The 23,785-nt window shown below is 43.2% G+C and overlaps 1 protein-coding gene across 1 annotated transcript in view; it reads left to right on the top strand.

Annotated features, from left to right (window-relative positions):
- The window catches only part of LOC105734771 (uncharacterized), an 80,972-nt gene that overhangs the window by 24,773 nt on the left and 32,414 nt on the right, over positions 1-23,785 (top strand). The gene's annotated exons all lie outside the window — the stretch shown is intronic.

The following is a 23,785-nucleotide window of genomic DNA, read 5'->3' on the forward strand; positions in this document are numbered from 1 at the left end:
CGTATTTAACGATCGCCTTTGGTCCCCGGTTTAACGACTTCCCGTTGCCGATTTAAACGAGGCCAGAGGCCGATGGCGGAAAATTAGCTTTCTCCGTCGTAAAAACGGTAATAACCGCGGCTTCCTGCGCGCGGGGCCTATTTCGATCCGCGCGGAGGACACGGAGGAGGAGGAGGAGGGGAGAGAAGTCGACGGCCTTTCGTCGCGACGCGTCTTTTCTCGAAAAGGGCGGCCACCGCCCGGCCGAGTGATTAACCGTGCACGCATTTATTTCTCGCCGGCCAATTTGTCGCGTTAATTAGCCGTGTAACGAGGGCCCAGACACGCGCGTCGCCTTTCTTCCTGCGTCTCCTCCGAGTTGCCACGATACGACGACCGGCCATGGCCGTGGAACGTCCTAAACAACGAAGGTGGCTAGTCTCGTCCGTGGTGGTCAACCAGAAGGAAAGAGATATTAAAGCGCGTTTCGTTGGAGATTTGGCTGGATTTATATTCGTGGATTTTCCTCTTCTTCTTTCGATTGTTTAATCGAGCGCCATATATTTAAATTGAAAAAAAAAGAAAGGAAAAATTGAAGAAGAAGATTAGACTTGTTCTTCGTTTTGTCTATAATTCTTGGAAGACGATCTTACGATCTTATCTCTCTGTGTTTTTTATTAATTGTTTTTCATAACGAGAATCTTCGCGAGGAAAGTGGAAGAAAGCGAAACGAATCGAATTTCAGAATGAAACAGAACGTTTTCGAGATGAGTAGAAATAAACAAGGGGAGATTTAAAGCGTTATCCTTAGAGCTACTTTATGCACCGTCCTCGACAAAGCGTGAAAAAGTCGGCCGATACTCGAGGCCGCCACCGACCCGTAACTCACGTCACGAGATTCGAATGAGTTACGGATTCCATTCATCTGAACGTATTAACCGGCGACGGACGAAAATTTCAATTCACGTCCGATCTCGATCCCACTCTGTCACTGTCTCCACGGAACCTCCGCGTGCGCCCGCATTTCGGTTTGAATCTCTGAAACCGACCGCGGCCCGTTATTTACGGCCCTGTAATGAGCTTTCCACCGAATGCTCTTTTCGACACTGACTCTCGCGGGGATTGTCATGAACTTTGACGCGTCTCCTCCACGGGATAAATTGCTCCCCGATCACCGGTTTTAACATTTTCTTTTTTTTTTTTTTTTTTCATTTGTGTATTTGCACGTCGAATTCGATCGGTAATTTTTATTGTACCAGGAAATACATTCGGCTCGTTCGTGATTATTTCGTGATTATTCGTCTTGAACGAGAGAGACTTGGAAATTAATCGTGTCTTCGTATATGCGTAATGATTAATAACAATAGGATTGTTTTTAACGTTAACATTCTATCAAATGAGGAAATTTTATATTTATAGAATCGAAGATAGAATTACGATAAACAAATTAGCATTGTTGTTTATATATAATTTTATCCAGTTGGTTTTCTCGTTTCAAAATCAAAAGAGAAACTGAAAGAAACAAGAAAAAGGAAAGGAAGATAAAAATTAATCCTCGATTTAACGGGATACGTCACGAATATTATCCTTGGTTGGAGGACGAACGGTTGTTGGTTTCGTAATTTCGAGGATGGGATCGGTGCACGGAATGCGGGAATCGCCGAAAATGTACGACGACGACGAGGACACGCGATCACGAAGGGGTTACACGTTACGCACATGGCGCACTGGTAACTTAAGCCACGCCACGATGGAACGAAGTTGAGGCTCATTCTCGTTTATCCGTCGCGCTCGTTTGACACCGATTGCGGGCATAAATCTCGCCGCGTCCCGCACAGTTTTGTAATAATGTCCGCCGGTCCGCCGAGACGTCATCAAATATGCTATATTACGTTGTTCCAGTCTGGAACCAAGGTTTTATCTAAATTATATCCCTGCGGCCATACCGTTTTCCCGATTATTTCGCTCTTGTTATTGCTCGCGATTCACCCTCGGTAATGGGGTGAATTTTTGAGGTAATGGATCCATCCTGGTGTTTCGTTATTTCAAAATTTGTTTTTCTTTCTTTTTCGAACAAGTTTTATCCGATCAAATTTTTATAAACTTCGAAACGGTGGTTGATAATAAAGTTTTCGTTTTATTAATTATTTGTTGCATCATCAAAGAGTCGAATAAATACGTTTTGCCACGAAGACGTATATTTAGTTTCGAATTATTCGCGCAACAAATATTCGATAGGAAATGTTAAACGGTTTAGTGAATATCGATCCTTGAATATTTCTCTTAATTTAAAGAGAAAAACAAATTGATCGAAACACGGTCGATCGATTTCCATCTCGATTTCCATCCCGAGAAAAAATTACCAATTATCCTTAAATTAAATTTCCCATCGAAACCACGAGAATCGAAATCCGTCTTATTCGTCTCACTCGCCGCTCTTCCCTTCGCCCCTCGAATATTCACGCCCTTTCATCCCGATAAACTGGGAACAGCTCGAAAGGCGAGAAGGAATAGCGAAACTTGCAACCAACGCGCGCTACAATCGCGTTCGTTCGAAGAGAGAGAGAGTCCCCTCCTCCTCTTCTATTATGCAACCGCGAGTCCCGTTTCAACCCGTTACATCGGCTATATACCTTGAGGCGTTTAAACGCGTTAGAGCGCGAATTTCGTCTCGTTTGTTTCACGCTCTCACGGGACGATGAAGAGACGTTTTCGGCCAGGTGTCGCTCGCTACTCTTCGAACAGAAGAACGTTTGAAACGAAGGAGAGAGAGCCGAAGAGCGAAGAGTTAAAATAAAAATGGTGGCCGCTAGATGGCGCAAGAGTCGAAGTTTCGCTCGTTCTCGTTTAAAACGCACTTAACGCCAGAAGCTATTTATTTCACGAGGGTTATTCCCTTCCCCGTGCAGTGTGTACGCCTAACATTTTTGTAATTAGTTTGCTCGCGACTCCGTGGAAGAAGGGAACAAAGGAGGGTTGAAAACGCGACCGAGACGACGCGAATATATATACGCGTTTATATATATATATATATATATATATATACGCGCCCGACCACCACCACCCTCCTCATCGTCGCGAGCAAACTGTAAAAGGTAGTTTGCCAAAGAACAGTTAGCGAGCGGAAGGAGAAAAGTCGAGGGGCGGCGAAGGGGAGAGGTGTAACAGACGATCGTGGAACGAGGGACGTGAGAAGGAGAAGGAAGAAGAAGGGCTGTGAGTAGTCTGCGTCCGTGGAAAGAGATCGAGGAAGAGAGTTGCGGTGTGTGCGGGGGGAGGGAGAGGGGTTGGAAGGAAGAGGAATTACGACGTATGGCGATGCGAGCGCCTAATTGCTGCGCGCCGCGTTACGGGTGATTATTTTTTAATTGCTGCGATTAAAAGAGAACGAGATGGCCACGCATCGGTGCCCGCGTTTGATGTCCGTGTCCTAGCCGAAGAATGCCTTCTTGACGTTCTCCAAAGAGAAACGAGCCGTTTGAAAGGATATTCGATGGGACGTGGGATGATATCGAGAATACTTGTCGCTCGAATAAATTCGATTGCTCGGTATTTTCACAACTCGATACGTTGTAATATATTATGCGAGCATTTAGAATTTTAGTGTTCGATACTTTTCTTACAAATATTCAATGCTTTAACATTTTATCGACATTTTGAATATTTGCTGTTTTAATCTCGATCCCTTAATATTTTTGGTACACACGCTCCCTTTTTTTTTTTTCCCACGTCTGTTTGCTCGAAGGAAACGGAGTGCCACTCGATTTAAGCCGTTTCCTTGCTCTCTCTCTCTCTCTCTCTCTCTCTTTTTCCATTTCTCCCTCTGTCCGTCATCGATTTTACACGGCCCGTTATTTGCATACTTTACACCGATACGTTGTCGCCGCCTCCGCGTTGCCACCTAACCATTGACAAATTTATTCGACGGACCTGGTTCGGTAGACTTTAGCTACGGATAAGTAGCTTCGTTAAATCGATCGACGAAATGGATGTACACGTTGCTCGAGCCGTGATTTTTCCTTAATCGAACTTCTTGCGGACAACTCGTATCTGCATCTTTCTTCTTCTTTTTTTTTTTTTCTTCTCGACTCGTTCGCACGGATCGTGTACAGAAGTGGTCGGGTCAAATGGTCTCGATATAAATTATTGAGATTTAATAGGTGCGTTTAACTTGGTGTAGAATTTTTGTCCATACGATTCATGATGTTTATTCGTGAATTTGATTAAGTTTACGTTATTGTTCGTACAGATTTCTATAGGAATTTCTTAGGAATATATATATCCCGGTATGAATATTTATTTTGAGTAGGGGAAAATTATATTTTATGAATATATAGTGAGTAGTGTGAAGTTGTGTCCTTATTCCAGTTATATTATGAGAAACATTTGTTACTCGAGAAGTTTGTTCTCGGTAATTTTCGTAGACATGTTCGTAGAGAGAAGCGAAACGACACGCAACTTTTACCTATCGTGGAAAATATTCGTAGGAAATTTATCATGGAAGTAATTAGGAAATCGAAGAATTCTATTTTTAAAAATCGAAATAATATGTTTATTAAAATTGTAAAATTATAATATTCCGGAAAAGTAGTCAAGAGACAAATTTTCTTCGAAAAGAAGAAGAAAAAGAAATAATAATAATAATAATAATAATAAGAGGAGAAAACCAAAATCCGTAACGTGTCCAAATAAACTCCACCGATTTTTCCACGTGGGCCGTTGGAGCGCCACAATGCCTTTGGCGTTGGCGGGAATGCATTAGTCGGGACATTAGCGGAGATATCGAGCCAACCATCGTATCGTATCGTCATCGTGTCGGTATGCTAAAATACCGTGTAATCTCGAGGAAATTACACGGTTGGTCGTGTACTCGTGCACGCCTTTCTCCCCTTCTCTCGCGGTAATATCATTGTCATATTTAGAAAATGGCGTCGCGCGCGATAAAGTAACGAACTCGTCTCGTCGAGACGACGAGAGGGAATACAAGCTTAGCTCAAAATTCGAGAGATGACAATTTCTCGAGGCGAGGAGGGGGAACAAGCCGCGGAAGCTTTTGCGGCAATTTTCGAGCGAGATGTGGATTTTAATTGTCTCTTCGTCGAAGAGAGCCGACCTCCTTTTTGCAACCCAGGCCTCGTTCTACTCGTCGTACGCCTCGATTTCGATATTTAATAGTTTCGATTCTCCGAGAACGATCCCCCTCTCGAGATTATTACGTAACTGGATGGATCGATCTATCCTTTCGAATAAATTTTTTTCTCTTTCCTCTCCTTCTTTCCTGAATATTTATATATCGTTCGTTAATCTAGAACAATTCCGTGCTTAATTATCCAAACTCGTATCGTATACGTTTGACGTATAGTACGTAAGCACGAGAAATGATAATAAGCTTCGTGTGTGGAAATCGCAAATGGAAATGATTTGAATTACAAAATGAAACAGACATTCGCTCCCTATCGATCGAATAATAATAATACGTACAACTATCGATGTACCGTCCAATATATCTCCACCTCCCAAGAATTTTCCCAAAACTCCGCTCTTCCATCTTGCTCTGTTCTCAAAATACATAACCGTTTCACCGCACGTCTTCTCGAGAACGTCTCGTCGAACGATGGAATCGAATCGAAAAACACGAGCACGAAATCCAAACCGTCCACGAACGTTGGATCCTGTTCCAACCCTTGAGACGCATCCCCTTTCCTCGGATCCGAGCATCGAATTCCTGTCTCGCATCGGCCCTCGTTGGCCGAAATCGTTTACGACCCGCTAATTACGGGCTTGCCTCGTGCTTCGTGATCCGTTTTCGAGAAAAATCGAATCTTTATATATATATATCTATATATATATATATATCGATGTCAGCTATCTGATCGATGTAATAGACGGTACGTGCGCGCCTGAGGAGGAAGGAGGGGGGGATAGAAACGATTCGCCAGGGCTAATGAGTCGGTCGCTTTGAAACGGCGTTTCTCTCTTTTCTCTCGCTTCCCAGTTCTCTGGTCCCAGTTCTCGAGTCGTTGCGCTCTGGAAACGCGCAAGTCGGCGCGGGGACACGCGAGGGTTATAGTAATAATTAATTTCGAAGTCGCTTTGAAGCCAGCTGCGACGAACTAGGGAGGGGGGAGGGGAGGGGTGCCCCCCCTCCCTCCCTCCCCACCCAAGCTTTGAGAGAGAGAGAGGCGTAAACGTCAGACGAATATCCGCTTGCACCCTCGGATCCACCTGAATACCTCGAATTTAGCGCACCTATCCACAATGGGCGATGCACGTTGATACAACAAAGGGGTTTCGATTTGACGCCGCTTCGAGGACAATTAACGGGGCGCTGGAATTTATGCAAATCCGTGGCTACGTGATGCTACCTGGTCGCTTTATCTCCCCGATTCCGAGGAAATTTCTCTCTCTCCCCCCCCCCTTCCCTCCCCCTTTTACTCCAGTCGTGCGTTGTTGTTCAACAATTTGGAAAAGTGATTATCATCGAAAAACGAATATTTTTCCATATACTTTGGAAGAAGTTGTTGTTTCGTGACGTATGATATTTGTACATCCCGTGTGGACAATGATTTAAAGTTTCGTGGACAAGAAATGAAGGGGAATGTTTTCGAGATGAGAGTGGAATTCGTTGCTCGTTGCTCGTTATCAGTTTTATTGGGAGGCGAAGTCTAGAATGTGGCCGGATACCGAACGGTGACCGAGATATTCGTAATTCAACGGGTATTTCACGAGTCGCGCGTTTCCCCCCGAAGATTTCCAAGTTTTCTTGTTTTCCAAGATTACGATCGTCGGCCCCTTATTTTATCACGTTTCGTGGCGATCCTTCGTACTTGTTCCTTTCTTTCTTTATTTTCTCGGGGCGATTAAAGTTTGCGCTAATTTTTAACCAGTTTTATGGCTATTGTATCCATTATGGATAAAGTCTTGCTTTAACACCTGATACAGACACGCGGCCGGAGGGGTTGCACGCGAGCTCGAAAGGGGTACGTTTAAGTAAAATAATAACTGTGCGAAAAAGAGGAAGAAAAAAGGAAGGAAAACTACCGAGAACTACTAATCTGCCAGAGAGGATTAATCTAACGTTGCGACAGGTTTCCATTCGACGTCAGCCCGTTGGAAAAGTCCGTTTTCATTTGGTTTATCGATAAAATCAGTCTCACACGGCCGGTGACGTTTAATCCATATCCCTCCCCCCCCCCTCTCTCTCTTTCTTCCCTCCCTCCCTTCCTTCCTTCCTTATACACAATCCTAGAGTAGAACGAAACTCGAAACTCTTGGTTTCTCGCGTGCGAGGGACGAAGCGCGCAAGGGAGAAGCTTGCAGTTTCGTTGCAATCTAAATTATCGAAGCTTCAAAGTGAGGCTTTTATACCGAGGATTGGATCGAAAAAAATTTACTTACTTTGAGAGTGTGCCGCGCGAGCCAGTTTTAAATATTTCAGAACAGGTCTCTCCGCCGACTAATCTCTCGCACGGATCTCTTTTAACACCGGTATTTTTCCTCCCTTTAACATATTTGCTAAGCTAATTATTCGCAACGTTCTCTATCCACGCCAGAACGGATTATACAGGTATCCGTGTTGGTTGGGTGTATATCGGTGAGAGGATCGGATCGGTGTCGTTTCGTGTTTTTTTTTTTTTTTCTTTTTCGTGCGAGTTTAACGAGGTGGTTGGTTGGTCATTATATACGTTGAACGTAACGATAATTGTTTAATTGCGCGAAGAGGCGATGCGAAGATAGGAATTGATACACTTACGAGTAGTATTTTTCTTCGTTCACCAAGACACGAACGTTTCCATTCGTCTTGTCGTAACAATTGATACTTTCGATATTTTTTTTTTTTTTTTTTTTTTTAGCAAGCAATATCGAAATTCGAAATTCAATCGATACTTTGATATCGTATCAACACTGTAACTGGGAGAAAGGAAAAAGGAAGAAAGGGAAGGCGTAACAGTTCGCTAATCCTCGTATAAACGCACTATTACACACTCACTTATTTCATTTATTATTTTAGATCCCGAGGCATTGTTATCGTCAGTTCATTTCAGTAAATCGTAATCCTTCCCCTCTTTCTCTCCCAATCGCGTTCGTTGGAATCCGTATTCATCATTATATAAATCAGAGAGGTTTATTCATCTTGAACTCGCATCCCATACTCGTACGTTACGACCGTTCTGAGCCGTGTAAACCAAAACCAGATCCAGCAATGTTGCTTCAACACTGTGCAACCTTAACGCAATCTTCCACGCTCTTCAAACGTTCAATTCGACGCTTTGTTCCTAGTCACTGGCCATAAAATGCATTCCCCTCGGCTTTGCCATACCACCGTACGCTTAGCCTTAAATTTTACAACGCCAATTCGCGCTTAACCACGCCGCACATTTTACGCCACGCATAACGTTTCCTCTCAAAATTTCATCTCGAACCCGGCCGGGTGTTGTATCATGCGCGAGAAAAGATTCGTCGCGCATCCAATCTTTTCGAATCCTCTTAATCTCTTTTCCGGATTATTTTTTTCAGGAATATATTAGTTGGTAACTTGTAAAGTGTGTAGCATTTAGTTCGTGATACAAGGAGGAAAAGAACGTTAGAAATCAATCACAGGTCCCGCCAGATGGCAGCACCCGTCACAACAATAAACGATACGATCGTGACGTGATTTTCGAGTTAGTAAGAATTCTTTCTCGTCGACATTTAAACATCTCTTTCGTCTCCCAATATCATCGAAAAAATCAAGAAAAACGTTGCCAAAAGTTTCTTTTCAATCAGAGAAGGAAAACTTCGTAATTATGAAACATAGGTATTCCACGAATCGGAAACAAGCGAAAGCAAAGAGATCCATCTCCTCGGTCCGAGCCAAGCTACTAATATATCTGTCGAGTGACGTGAGAGTACGTACTTTCTGCTCGAATATGATGCCATCTCCAACGTTATTGCCGACGAGAGAGAAAGAGACGTATTCAAACGTTAAGACGCAGCCTGTCTTCGCGGTCGTCATACGCGCGACGCGGCAGAAGCGGAGTTACAAGCCGATCTCGGGCGATTTCCGCCTGATCGTGAATCAGAAGATTAAGAAAGATCGTCCAAAGGTTCAGCCACGAGGCTGAATCGGGCCTCGAGACAGGTTATACTTAGGAAAGGGGATGATGCTCGTCCGAGGCTGGATTTTCAGCTCTTTTGTTTTTCGACGCTGGTGGAACGGTAGCCGGAGAAACGCTCGTGGCTACGAAGGTGGATGGGATATCTTGCACGGTGGTTAATATCCTTATCGAGATTCGATTTTTATCGATAACGGGTGATTTAGGCTCGACAGTTAATGATTGTTACTGTTACTGGACCGTAAATAGAGGAGCATCGATCGGGCAGGAATCAGCTTGACGTTAAATTATTAACTAATGAGTTAAGTGGTTGATTTAAATTTTTCTATAACAAGATTCGCGCGTAAGAATTATTATTTTGCACGTGTAGAAACTACATGGAATTCAACTTAGAAAAAGATGTCAATTCCAAGAAAAATTTCGCCAAACTTTCAAAACTTGGACAAGAAAAAAAAAAAAACCAACGATAACCAAATTTCACGAGGAGAAGTGATGGCTCCTATCCAAGGATCGCGTGGAGCGCGATCATCGATCCCACCACCACCAGGCCCTTTTGTTATCCGGTTGAATGAGGCCGGAACAGTGGGATCCCTTCCCAGAAGGAGGAACACGGAGGGCTCCTTTTGAAAGGTTATTAAGTAATGAAATACTCTTCAGGGGGATGTAAAGGCGCATGACAGACAGCTAATGTCCGCGATGGGATAAAGGAAGGCGTACACGGAGGAATGGCAGGTCAAACAAAACCTGTTCCCCACCCGTGTCGCAGCGGCGAACGGTGAACACGGCCGAGTCACGGTTGTTTGTTTCTGCAAAACGATCCACTCCTCGCGTGAATTACGATCGTCCGCCACGTTCCTCCTTCGCCCGCGTGTGAGGTCTGCCTTCTTCCTTTCGCACAACCCTCGCGCGCAGCCATTATTCGCAGCTTTTCCCCTCGCGTCTCTTTCCCAATTTGGAGAATCCATGCTCCTGTCGATCTCGTTAAATCGACCTCGTTATATGCATACTTCGAAAATATTCAAAGTTTGGAGAGAGAGAGAGAGAGATTATTAGGGAGATTTAGTAAAAATTATTTTCACATTCGATAAGACTTCGATAAAGACTATTGCTCAAAACATAACAATAATCGTTAAATAATTATAGTATGCGAAAAGCGGATCGATGATTGGATAGCTACGAACAAATGTTATTCAAGCAATTTAGCAAAGTAGTATCTTATTCGAAATTGTTAACTAGTTACTTTTCCAATTAAAAAAGATATTGTTTCTGTTGTCTGTCTCGAACACCGCCTCCGGGATTCGCCCGCCCTTTAATCACGCTCTCGCCACCTCTTGTCATCGGCTTGTTCATCAGACGCCATCGATGCATCTTTTCTTTCGTCGACGCCTCCGTCCTCGTTGCAGCGGCTCGTTAAAGCATCGCGAGGCGATCGGGTTACCCTTCTCGTGTTCCTTTCGATTGTCTTTCGCGAGGATACATCTCGGCAGTGCGGAGTTTTCCTCGCGAAATTCTCCATCCTTCGGGCATAAACTGAGCATTCCTTGAACAATGAAACACGCGTTTCGGTATTTTCGATCGAAAGTTAGATAGAGGGGGGGAGAGGGGGGGAGGGATTACTCGTGACACGAATTGGCGTTACCACTGTCTCCAAATAGTTTCGATTTAACTTTATTTAATTTTGAAGTAATTTCAGTTTTCTTTTCTTTTCTTTTTTTTTTTTTTTTTTTTTTTCATAGAAACTTCTCCTTTTGATAGTCTTTCGCGAAGTTAACGTATTTCTTTACGAGACACTCGTCGTTCGAAAGTTGTACAACATTCTTATTAAAACTTTTAATACTCGGTGAAGATTATGGACATTAAATTGTCTTTGGTATAAAATATTCTTGTCTCTCGTGTTAAACGATACTCGTTTCTTTTCAACTCCGTAGAATCTGTATCGGCGAAAACTCGGTCGAAAATATACACCGTCCCTTTCAAACCAATATTTTCCCAAACCCGGGGTTTCTCGCGTCGAAAGGTAAACCGCAAGGGTTATCCGATATCGGGTTACAAATCGAATAATCCTTCGATACCAGCTACGAGGAGGACGCCATCGATTCGCCATTTCTGAAGGGGGGGGAGTGCGTTGAAACGACGACCTGACTCGTTCCTTCCCTCCCCTCTCTCTGTCTTATCAACTCGAAGAGGGTCCACCGTGCAGGCAACAGTCTCCTCTCTTGGACCTCTTCTCTCTTTTCTGCCGGCCACTCAGACGCGGCAAGAGTGCTCCCTCGAAACATCCCCCCCTCTCCTTCGATTCGTAAGCCCCAATTACGAGGGAAGGAATGCTCATTTGCCACGCGGCGGGGGTCGCCCGTAATGGTCAGCGACTATGCTCGAAACTATTATCGAGCAAAGGGGGCCGCCGTGTCCTCCGCCGAATTTTTAATCCGCAATCCGACGGAGAGCAGTTTCTCCTTGGAGGCCTTCCTCTCGCGTTTCTTATCACGCCGCTCGAGTGGAAACACCAATCGAGCGATGGAAATTGCGACGCTAACCTCTGGGAAAAGCCTTTTCCACTCAACTCTCCTCCTCTTTTGTCCCTTTCTTCTCTCGAGTTTGCTCTTCGTCTCTTCTTTCGTCTCCTCTTTCTTTTGTCTCCACACTCGTCACGAGACGGCCGATCTTGCATATTCGATGGGGGAGATTAGATTCGGTGAAAGGGTTTCTCTCTCTCTTTTACTGGTCTCTTAGAGTTTGGCGACCCTTCCTTCTTCAAGAGGGAAGTATGTATATATATATATACGAGATTTCCAACCCTGGTTCCCGATGACGGTCAACCGTGCTCGGGGCGGAAAGTGATTAACGGTGAGGACAAGGCTTGGCCGTGATTGCGGGAAGGAAGGATCGCTTGAGGTTTTGACGAGATAGACGGGAGAATTCCTCGAAAATGTGAGTCCGTTGCAAAGATCTTTCGATCGTGTTCCATCGACGATCTTTTTTGGAATTTAATCATTAATTATTGTTATAAAAGTTCACTGAAATTCTATCTATAATTTTACTTAAATTAAACGTTGCTAGCAGTGTCACTACTCTGTAATTGGCATCCTTTTGTTTGTCTTCGATACGCGATCTTCAGTTGTTGTTCTGTGAGCCCGACACGTGCACTCGCGTATAACCAAAATATATCATTTTCAGCTAAATCATATATATTTCTTATTTATTTATTGTTCACCAGTGCATAACCAACCAACATAATTGAATCGAAACGTTTGATCTTTTAAACTTAATCAAAGAAATATTGTTACATTCCGTGGAGTTGTTAGACCGTAATGAATATTGGACAAGGAATTCGTATTTCTTCCCGACGGTTCAGATTCGGTCGGAAAGTGAAGGAAATGGCGAAGGATCCCGCTAACGAGAATAGGTTGCCCGATAACAAGAACGCTTGATATACCGAAAACCTTTGAGATTCGAGTTTGGAGAGAGTGGCAGACTGCTCAGACGCTACTTATACTTTAAGTCTTTGAATAATGAACATCCAAGTACGTGTAACTCCGTGGTCGGACAACGGTTGAAACTAATGACCGGAGGGACGTTTGGCTTTCACACTTGACGTTGTAGTCGCAACGAACGACTCTCCTCTCTCTAGTCTAGAAACGCTTTTGTCCGAGTTGACATCGGTATTCGGCTCGAGAACAGAGGAGGGGACAAACACGTGGAGTGGAGGTTGACCGATACTGTTCGTTTTGACAGGAGGGGGAAGGGATTGATGGGACGGATTGAATCTGTGCTTTGGTCGTTCGAGAAAAAGATTGTTCTTTGCAAAATAATTTCTTAATTCGAGAAACGCACGGGTCGAGGTTGGCTCGTGACAAACGCATTAAATGGTGGCAATGATTAATGCTACCTAATGTTCCGACAAGATAATATTCTGACAAGCTTGTAAAGTTGTGTTAAGTGACAGGGAATCTTTTCTTCTCTTTTTCTTCTTTCTTCTTTTTTAATAGAAGAAATTAGCTTCGCTCGTGATTAATGTTAGACAGCGGTATTAAGTGGTCACTCTTATCTACGTTTCTTTAAAATGTTCCAAACGTTGCCCTGCAACGTCCAGGGCAAGGGTTATCGATGCAGCTCCACTAATGACTCTCTCTTTAAAACCGACATCTTACACCCTTCCTTCCTCTCCTCTTCCCTATTTTATTTTTGAATTATCCTATCGCTCTTCTATTTCGAAGTATTAAATAAAAGAAAAAGTTAACTACTAGACGATGACTTAAAACAAAAACGTTCCAAACACCCCTCGATTGGACGCCATCGATTAAGTCGTCGCGAAACACCAAGGCAAGCCCAAATAATAATAACAATGTTTCTGCATTCCGTGCGTGGCATGGCAACGGCACGTGCGTGTCCACCATCGGCGCACTGGAAATAAGGAAATCGAATAATCCCCCCTGGAGAAGAGAAAAAAGGACGATCTAATTTATTTTTGAAATCGGGGAAAGGTATTAACGTTCTTCGCGCCGTGCACACGCGTCCAGATAGCCTCGGTGCATGCATTAACCATTTTTATCCGAGACCCGGTTAAAATGGTTCTCGTGTAGTTTTATCGGAGAGGGGGCCGCGCGTGCAATTGATACGCGTGTAAAGGAATTTAGCGGATTAGGATCGGCGTGATTAATCGGGATTGCCGCTTTATTCGCCGTGGGGGGAGGAGAGGAATTTCAAATGAACTCCCGCCGAGGGAGTACACGTGTAACGTGATCCCGAACACGGTTGTTACACCGTGATCCGCTGTAATTTTTTGGACACCGCGTAGAGCTGAGGGTTACGTTTACGGGTTACGTTTACGTTTCCTCGTGAAACGAAAATGTCGATATCGTGTTTGGATAGATAGATGGTAATTCGAGAATTGAGAGACCTTTGATAGGAGTGATTTAATAATTGTAGGTGAAATGGAGAATATATTTTTGTTGGAGGAATTGGGCAGTGAAAAAAAAAAAAAATAGATAAAATTATTGGATTTGAACGAATATATTTAATTTTTACTTGAGAATTTTTACTTGGGAGAATATTTCAAATGTCAATTCTCTCCCCGTTCAATTAAAATTAAAAAATAACGATCAAATCTGGAGAGATGGCGAATTCTGTCGAAATAAAAAATATATATATTAAAAAAAAAAGAGAGAAAGAGAGAGAAATATTTTTTTAAACCCACGAGATATGGAACCACCAGCCTAACGGTTATTACGAAAACGTTTGCCAGTGTACAAATATTAGCGGTGCTATTATTTCCTGCAATTATTCGCCGCAAAAACAAAAGCGACGATAATTTACCCTTATGCGGCCACCCTTAATCGTTATCGTGTACGGTGGAGGGAGGAGGGGCACGAGCCCCCTCGCGTTTGCGTAGCGCACGCAGCCTGGATGAGTGTAACGTAACGAGTAACCCGGCAAAACAGTTTTCTCGTGTTTCTCCAAAGTTTCTCTTTGTATACCGGAGGAGTAGCGACGCCACCCTTCCCCAAAATGGCTGATTCTATTAGCCGGAACTCCTGTTTCTGAACTTCATTCGGCGCAAGAATGTTCACGGTTGTTGCCGCGGCTCCCAGTTTCAACTTTGGCTACTTTAACTGTTTAATGAACGGAACAATCCCCGACTTTCGATTATTCGATATCTACGATACCAAGAGTTCTCGTGTCCATGTTAATGAGGATAACGGGGTGTCGCGGCAGAGCGTGAGAAATTTGCTCGTGCTTCGAATCACCTGAAACTGTTGTTGGTGGATCTTCGTGTACTTCGAATATTATTATTAGATATTTTTTATTTTTGGAAAAATGATCGTCGAGGAATTATTTTTTTTTTTATTATTAATAATAAATTTAGAGATTTGGAATTATACGGTTAAACGAAATCCTTTTCTTAGTCTTCTGTGTTATTTGTAAGCGAGATAGTATATTAGGTTTCTGAATGTATTCTCGATGGATTTGATGTATGGAACGAGTACGGTTATGACGTAGTAATTTCCGCGAGTTTGGGACAAGTCAACAGTCCATTGAAAGTCAAAAACCCGATTCGGGGATGCTCATCGACTCATCCTCCAAGCTTTTTCTCGCATAAAGAGATGATGACTGGAAAGAAAAGGATGTTCGCATAAAAAGGAGTTTCATTTCCTTCGATCTCCCCCCCCACTCCAAACGTCAAGTATCTTCTTTCCTTCGCGTCTTATCCTAGCGCGATCCACTTGTCAAATCATTATCATTCGATAATTCGATCCGTTATTCAAAAATCCTTCCTTTAGAGAAATAATGCCTTCCTTTTGTTCAAAACCTTCTATTCTTTGCAACTCACCCTAACAATAATTTTTCCATCAACCATCTTTCTATTTCTGAACAAATTTTCTCGTCGCAATCTCGTGAAAGTGTGAACAAAAAAGATATTTAAACAAAATTTCACATCCGTGAATATCCACTCGATGATAAAAGATACACGCTTCCATCCAGCACCACACAATTTTATTCCTTCTACATCCGAGCTTCCTCTCTCCACTTCGAACCCACCGTTTTCGTAACACGGACGTCCCGTATATAAAGTACACTCGTTGCGATAATGCGAATTTCGAGCGGCAAAGTGTCGAACGAGGCGTGGATTCTCTTTCAGGGTGCGATCCCTCCACCTTCGTTCTCTCTCGCGCTTCTTGGAGACAATTTGGATCCTTTTTAAAACGGTCGGGTGTATACTCACACGCATACACACACGCCATCTTTTTTCACGGACAAAGAGAAGGAGGAGGACGTGACGCGGCTGGATACGCACAATCAGCCCGCGGTGATTGAGGCATTCAACGCCTGGCCACGCACTCTTACGCGTATACCGCGTTGTCGAATTCTCACGCTCTCTGTAAATCTATTTTCGACGCGTCGAGTAGACGAAAGGCGTGCGCGTACGGCCGAAAATATTGTCTGTTTCTGTTTAGAGGAGTCTAATTGGATCTGGAGTATTATTCGGGAGTAAATGAAACCCGGGACGAGTAAAAGGGATACAAAATGAAATTTGAAAGAGTTAGTCAGTTTTAAGGATAGAAATTTCTTAAATTTGTTTGCTTGGCGATATTTGGAAAATTAAGGGAGAGGGAAGATTTCGTGTCTCGGTTTGTAAAAGAAGTACCGTAATATCAAGATATGTAAAAAATTTTAGATTAGTATCTAGCACCTATCTCTACCTATTTCTTCAATGGAATTTATTTTTCAAGTTATTATAAAAATAAACTTGAAAATATTCAACTGAACTTCCCAGACAGACACGTTGAAAATCTCGTTGAGAAATTATAAATCATTCTCCTTCTCCAAGGATAGATACACGAATCGAATTAACGATGACTTGTTTGCAAGGTTCGTGCAATAACCTTGGAAGCCTTGGAAGAAAACGCGAGGCGTTTCGATCAATTTCCGTGATTTGATTGTTAGCTGACAAGAAGCGAGTGTATCGGAAACGAGGGATAAAAATAGGAATCCATCGATGAAATTTCTTCATACGTTGTTGTAAGAGAATCTTTATTGGTGTCTCGAACGGTAAATTAGTGAATTTTAAATTCTGTCCCGTAGATAAACGAGGAATTTAAATCGTCGTTTAACAGCCCTTTATGCAAATCTGCCTCGGCGCACGCCGGAAGAGAAGTTTCATCGTAACGTGATACCACGGCGGTATCGCGCGCTTTCTTCCCTTTCACCTTTGATTCGCTTCTTGGAACGAGACGCGACAGAGCCGATGTCCGCCTCATTGCGACGAATTACGCATAATTTGCCATTCAATCTATTGGCCGCGTCGGATGATTATGGCTCGCCCATAGCACCGCGCGACTCGCATAGAAATCTCTTTTCGCCGAGATTAACCAGCGTATCTAATCGATCTGATTGCGGATCAAAGTATCGATACGTTCGATACTTTGAGTAAGCGTAAATTTTTCTAGACATTGGGATTAGATCGGGTCGGAGATTGGAAAGAATGGAAAGATAAGAGTTCTTTAAGAGTTGAAAGTATTTCACGAAATATTCAATCAGTTGGTACTTTTGTCAAGATTCTCTGTGTAATTTGAGCAACGTCGAAATATACGAACAAGTGAATCCAGAAAGAGGAAATATCTATTTAAAGAAAAAAAAAAGGAGGGATTATCCAACGATCTAAAGATCCTCCAAATACAGTATCTCGTATGTAGAAATTCTTCCGAATAATCGAAACGATCTTAAAATTTCAATTCCTCCAGGTTACACCCTTCTCCCTTTTCCATCATCCGGAGCCAATGTAATTTCCCATGCCCGCCCCTCCTTATCTCGAACTTTAATTACTTCGTTTTATTCGCGAAAGAGGGAGACTTCCATAATGAGAAGTCGCCCTCCTCCCCTCCCTCTGTCATCGTTCCGTTCGTTTCTTTCGAGCAAACGAAAAAGCCAGACCTCAGGAAACTGAGAACGAGAAAGAGAAAGAGAGAGAGACTTCCGTGTCCAGAGTCCGCTTCCGGCCGATCTTCTGCATCCCTCCTCCCCCGACAAAGGAACGGTGGCCAATTTTAATTAGCCTGAAACGCGGCGGCCGATCCACTTATTGAAACGGGCCGAGAAAGGGACTCTAGGTCCCTTTCGGTCATTTGTACACCGTCTTTCCTCGCTTTTATTAACCTCCTCCCCTTCGCGGCCGTTCCGCGTCTTGCCTCGTCGTCCACCGGCTCCAATATCACCGTTATTGCACTACGCCGCCTGCAGTCTCGCTATATAACCCTCCCAAGTGTGGGTGGCTTGCTCCTCCCCGTTCGATTTATCTCCCCCTCCCCCAAAGAAAGGCCAACGCGTCTTCTTGTCGCGCTGCTTTATCTCCACCTGCTCTCCTCGTCCACAATACGCGGCAATAACCGAGAAACGATCGAAACGGTTAACTCTTCGATGCCGAGTGACAAAGCGCAGAGAGAGAGAGAGAGAGAGAGACGATTCTTTGCCATCCTCCTCGTCACGTATCCTTCCGTGGATGGATAGGACACGGGTTTCTATCTAAATCGATCCGAATCGAGAGGGGGGGGGACGATGTTGACCGACCACGTTGGGGGAAATTGTGTCCTCCTTTTCTCACGGAATCGTTCGATAGCGTTATGATGATACCACCGGTTGGTGAAACTTGTTACCGGGATGAATGGGCGATCGCGTGTGGGTTTGGTGAATGGGGGGCTTCCGTCGATCGGTTGCCGTCTTCTAATGAAAGTTTGGAACGGGTTTCGGGATTGGTCGAGTGGGTGACTTTTCTTCTTTTCAATGTGTTCGGTGGACACTTGCTGCTCGAGGTACAATTCTCGATCTCGTATCTGAAATTAGATATTATTATTAAACATCTCGATGGAAAGTTGTGTCGCGATGTCGTAAGCACGAGATGTGATAAGTTGTACGTTTAATTATCGTTTTGTTCTGTGAGCAGAGATAGGCAGGCGTTTTCGATGAATAGATCGATAACGTTTGTCGCCTATTCCATCCACCTATTCCTCCTACGAGATATTAAATATTAAAGTAATTATTACTTTCCGAAAGGATATCACCTTCCCATTGATTCGCAATATTCTTAAATCTCGTTTCTTATTCAACTCTTGCAACTTGTGCGATATAAATTACGTATACCTAGATTTTGAGATCATGATATCAAGCATGATATACTGCCCGACCAATCGCCGATATTAATCAATATTCTTTTCTCTGTTTCAGGTAAGTTCGTTGCACTCCATTGCTTGATCACCTGCCTCCCCACCCACCGGTGTGTCCAACATTTCATTCACCCACTTTCTCTCCGAGGTCCACTCGATTCACGATTCCGTCTCGATCGAACCATTCCCCCCCGCTCCCCCTCCCCCTCTTCTCCCCTGGAAAAAAAGAAAGAATATCTCGCAACGAAGAACCGGTGAAATGTATGTTGGGACAAGAGAAGGTAAGTTAATGGGAACTCGATGTTCCACCACCGTGTCCATCAATTCGATTCGTTCATCTCGCACGAGGCCACTCCTCTTTATGGAAGGGAATCCGTTCTTCCATCTTGCATGGGTCGTATTTCTTTTTTTTTTTTTTTTTTTTTTTTTTTTTACGACTAATTCCCAAATTCATTAGCACAATTTACGACGTCCCCGGGATGGGAGTTTCGTGATTCCGGCCTGGCCCATTAGTTCTGCTCATCGATTTCTTATAAACGAGGGTTTCAGGGGGACGCGAATTTTTATCGGTCTGTGAACACAGTGTACACTCTCGCTCGAAAATCTCGGGATATTTACTTCGTATTTTTAATATTTCGCGTTGAATGATATATAATATAATATAAATATATATATATTTTTTAGAGGAGGATACTTAAAATTTCTACATATTTCACAAGTTATCGAGATAAGTAGTATTGGTTTTATGAGGCATTTATTTATTTCTTTTTTTTTTCTTTTCAAATTTAAAGCTAATGGCTATAGCGCCAAGATATTCGAGCGAGGATGTAATAAGTATTTCGGGTTTAAAGTAACTTATGGCATAAAGTGTGTGATATTGCGCAGTTTACGAGTTTCAATTCGGATACCGTGTAATGGAGATAATGGAGAGCACATTCCGTGTAGCGCATCTGGTGCTAGCGGTTTGTTAAATTTTTTTCCCCCCCGAAATTTTCGAGGTGAACCGCGATTCGCCACGTTTCGTTTTAACAATATTTTCCTGATCTTAGATCGGGAAACGATGGAAGAAACTTCTTTTCTTTTTCGTTTTAATTTTCACGTGATACGTGACATCTGTAAATAAAATGTAACGTGAACTTATTTAATTCACACGCGAAAAAAGAAAAAGAAGAAAAAAAGAAAGAAACTCGAAGAAGCAACGCAACAAAATCTCGCGATACGATGAAAACAAACAAACACAGAAGCGAACGAGGGAAAGAAAGGATGACTGGTGGGCGGTCGAAATTTTTCGTTCCATTTCCACGCGAACGACACGATTGTTCATTTTTCATAAGCCCACCCGGACAAGTGTATAAGCGATGCTGCTCGATAGTTGCAATACGCTATGCATGATTATTAACACCGGCCGCGCCCCTCACGATCCTCCACGCTCTTTCCGCTCTCTCTGCACGGGATTGCGTTCCTTCGACCGACATCCGGCAATAAAGGCGAGATTCTTACGTCGCCTGGCGTATGGAAAAGTTGGACAAGAGTCGAGCACAAGAAGTAAATTCGATTTTTTAATTTTTTTCTGTTAAATCTCCGAGAAATGTTTATAGTCGTCGAAAGTAAGCGAATCGACACAGAAGAAGAAGAAGAAGAAGAAGAACGAGGAATAGGAAAATTTGAGAATTCTTCGCAACAAATCTCGATATTGTATTTTAACGCTAAACCTACCGTTCCATTTCACGTATACCTATTCCTAGCATGAGCGGTCAAATGACCGCTGCAAAAAAACATTTGTATCTTACTAATACAGAAAGAGATTTTAGCTAATTGGATTCGTAAAGAACAAACAATAGAGAAAGTTGTGAATATTGAAAAATGGGTTGTATCTACATTATAGAAAAAGTCAATAAGTCGTACACAAGAAATTCTAAAGGAAATTTCAAAAACGGTCATTTGACCGCGCAGTGATAGGTTTTAGCGTTAATAGAGTAATCTTCCCCGAAATTCAACTGATAATAACTCGTCGTACGGAGTTGAGATCCGCATAGAGAGAAGAATCTCGACGGAATTGATTCCCATTATTTTCGTTACTCCTCGCCACCCCCGCTTACATATCTCGAACTCTCGACCCAACTCTCTACCCCACCCAACAAGGCGTCCGTCCATTTTTCTCATTCGAAACGCAAACACGAACCGTCCATCAAGCGTCGACAGGAATTATTCCACGATCGTTGGACAGTCCCTGGAAGAACGATCGGGAAGCGATGTCGCGGCCAATAATTTCGACACGTTCACAACGTAACGGGCCACTTAATTTCCACGGGAGAGAAGAGGGACCTGTGTAATGAATCACACAGCCGAGCCGCGTGAGTAATGGTGGTCGAACCTCGGCAGAGGCGGTCAACGTAATCCCTCTCTCCCCCTCTCTGTAACGGTGCCGCCGCCGCCGCCTTTCCCCCTCCCCCCCTCCTCTCCCTCCTCCTTCCCCAAGGAGGTTCATAATATAATCTTGCCGCGAGTAGTTACGATCTCGAATTACATTATAGATGAACCGGAGTGTGGGACGATCCGGCATATTTGTCAAAAGAGATCCGGGCTCTCCTCGCCACGTATAAGATTACAGGCTGCGTGAACATTGTCCGAACACGTGCGCCCCTTTTGACGAGCTCGAGCCTCGGTTCACCTCGGTTTCGATGATCGTGCGAACATCGATCGACAACCCCTCGAGTTTTTCGCCCGCTTTCCATTCTTTCGTGGAAAAATTTAGCAGCGCGGGATTTCGAGAGTTTTCTCGAAATCTCGTGTTTCAAGTTCTGGCGAGTGTTTTAAGATCGCTCGAGCTTCCATCGTCGTTGTTAACGTCGTGGACGAACAGTTGATAGGTAGAAAGGAGTTCGGGAGGGTTTTGAGGTTCGATTCGATTGGAAAGATTTAGGGGGGAGAGGGGAGGGAGTTTCTAAAGGGTTGAATGCGTATTGATAGCTTGGTTGTATAATAATCACGAGTTGGAAAGAGACAAGATCGATGGAAAAATTTAGGTACGAATTGAATTTTCTTGTGATTGGATGATTTCTAGTCGAAAAATTAATGGGAATAATTCATGGAAGTGATATAATGATTAATTGTGTGAGTGATTCTTCTTTAATCTAAAGTTTTTTATGGCCGTTCCTTTTAACGGCCACAATTATAATTCTTCTTAATACAGGTTTAACAATCTTAATCAAACAAATTATGTTGCTGTAAATTTTTCGAATTCGGTCGAATTATTTTCATTGAAACATCTCTTAAAATAGATATTTGATTAATTAGTTTCCATTTTTGTTACTCACAATTTCTCTTTGTTTTCGCATAATGATATAAATGACACTTTACAGAGCCAAACACTTTTTACCGTTCCTTGGAAATTGTTGAAAACGAGGGTTCAGAAGTTGTTTGTCTCCGGTAGTTTCTACTTGTTTTGGGAACTGTTTTCTGCTCGAGCAAGCTTAGTGGATCTCTCGCTGACGAGGCTAGAACTTGAGTCATTTCATGGGTTCCGCTCGCCTGGTTTAGTAAATGGGAGCGAGTTTCGTTGAATTCCTTGGATGGATTGAAAGTAATGAGATTTCAGATAAATTTGATCAATTGTGAAGAAGGAGCGGCGTTTCAACAGAATAATTTTGACCGGATACGAATGTCTCGGTGATCGAACCCGGGGGAATGCAAAAGTTGTCAAAACGGATGTTCGATAACACCGGTGGACCGCTTCCATTTCATTTGCGGTCGGGACGGACTCGCAACACCATTTGCGGTCGAATGAGTGGACAGGATCCCGCTAGATTTCCATGATCGACGCACTAAAAACGTGGACAATGATCGAATCATAGCAAGATTTTATCCATCGAGATGACCAAGTCTCGCGTGTATACATATATTCGAAAATAAAAAAATTAGATCTACATATAAGTCTGCAATAAGACTTTCTCAAGAAAATTTGGAGAAAAATCGAATCGTTCGTTTCGTTAAATAGCAGAGCAAATATTTCAAATATTTCATTTTTAATCGAACTATCAACAGAGACTTTAAATTCAAATTTCAAACTCAACTCCGCCATTCTTCGATCTTGGAAGAAATATCGATCTCGCCACCTAAATTCGCCAAACAATCGTTATTCTTCTAATCTCCTCCCCTTCCATCAAGCTCGAGGAACCAATTGTCCCTAAATCCATCTCCCCGCCCCGAGATGTCGTCCCAGAAGAAACGTGGGGGTCCAAGTTAAGGCAATAACGAGTCTTTGGACAGCGTTAACCCGAAATTAATTGACCCCAATCGTGGCCGGTTCGCAACGCGATTTGTCCGCCGCATCTGCCGAATCGAGCGTGCGGTCGAATTAAGTTGGAGCAAAGTCTCGTGGCTGTGGACGACTATCGACCAGTGCGTCTGCCAGCCAGGAAGAAGAGACGGAGCGCGGATGTCCCTTGTTTTTCTCGTAGTTCCTCGTCCTCCTCCTTCCTCCCAACCGGATCCAGAAAGAAATTACTTGGGTGTAAACGAATTAAACCGAGCGCCTGTCTCCAAGCTCTGATCTTCCAAGATGGCGGATCGTGGAAAAGAATCGTGGAGAAAAATTTCGCAAAATCTGAGGGTATCGTAATATCGAAGAGGAACAAGAGAACAAGAAAATGAGATTATGAGAAATTGATACTGAGTTCGTTCGTTTAGCAGTTGGCATTAATTAGTTTCTGCAAGTTGTTACCACGATTATGCCGACGTTTGTAACGTCGACGATGTTTCGGTTGAAATACGAATATTACGAGTTCTTATACAAAGCTTCGTTTTCTATCGAAACAAGAATTTTTGCGATCCCACTCGACGTTTCCATCTTCCACGCTCGCATTGATTACACGAGATCCACGTATCTTCCTTCGCTCGATATCTTCTCGAATCCACGCGCAGAGAAGGTATACAAGTTGCCAAGTAAGGGAAAGAGATCCTACTTATCTTAATATCTTCTTCGATAATATTTTTTATCCTCGCGTATCTTTATACATTCCAAGCTTCGACATACCATCTCTACCGTTCTTT

The sequence above is a fragment of the Apis florea genome, unplaced genomic scaffold (genome assembly GCF_048593485.1).
Source record: "Apis florea isolate Af1SG1 unplaced genomic scaffold, ASM4859348v1 contig_2201_pilon, whole genome shotgun sequence".
NCBI lineage: Eukaryota > Metazoa > Arthropoda > Insecta > Hymenoptera > Apidae > Apis > Apis florea.